This window comes from Seriola lalandi, unplaced genomic scaffold (assembly GCF_002814215.2).
Source record: "Seriola lalandi dorsalis isolate HSWRI2012SDOR001 ecotype SW California unplaced genomic scaffold, Sedor1 jcf7180001957615, whole genome shotgun sequence".
Lineage (NCBI taxonomy): Eukaryota > Metazoa > Chordata > Actinopteri > Carangiformes > Carangidae > Seriola > Seriola lalandi.
This window is the reverse complement of record NW_019428284.1, coordinates 1-741: the sequence shown is the minus strand read 5'-3', so window position 1 is coordinate 741 and position 741 is coordinate 1. Positions and strand designations below refer to the sequence as shown.

At 30.4% G+C, this 741-nt stretch overlaps 1 non-coding gene across 1 annotated transcript; it reads left to right on the top strand.

Annotated features, from left to right (window-relative positions):
* Nucleotides 1–23: 23 nt before the first annotated feature.
* On the top strand, nt 24–239 carry LOC111653500 (small nucleolar RNA U3). The gene has a single exon (XR_002760678.1). It is a non-coding gene; the product is annotated as a small nucleolar RNA U3 (small nucleolar RNA).
* Nucleotides 240–741: the final 502 nt, after the last annotated feature.

Sequence of the window (741 nt, the reverse complement as noted above, 5' to 3'; positions counted from 1 at the left end):
CTGTTTTCACCCTCAGTCAAACTAAGACTATACTTTCAGGGATCATTTCTATAGTTTCTGACTTGAGAAATGTGTTTCTAAAGTGTTTGGTCTCGCTAACCACGATGAAGAGTTGCGATATTCCCTTCTGAGCGTGAAGCGGATGGAGAATAATGATTCATTTCATAAGTTCTCTGTCATTGATGACCGTCCTTTGCTTCCTTGTGGAGCATTGAGGGAGGGAATATGATCAGAGTGGTAGTATATTGATGTGGAAAATAAATGATATATGCTTTAATAATACATAAAATAAACTATATATATATATATATCCGTGTAAACAGTTGCAGTATAGATTTAAGTTAGGTATACTTATTTAAAGGCACAATTTAAAACATAGTAAAGCGTTTACTGATATAGATTCAAAAAAACAAAATAAACCTAATCAGATAATTGGTATCTTTTTATGAAACAATGGTAATCATTCTGTGTCCAGTTTCTGGGAAACCTGCAATGGGCATTTCTCAGTACTTCATTTCATACACTCAATGATTACATTAAAAAATAATAGACAGAATTTCATTTGTAAATATGAGAAAAGGGTTCTGATTATTGTGTTTGCAAAAATGCTATTATATAAAAAAAAATCTTTTCTGTGTTGAATAGTGTCCAAATCTAAAAACATCATATTTAATGATGATAAAAAAATATATCACTTGAAACAAATGTGAAAAAGATCCAATTGTACAGTGTCATGAATTT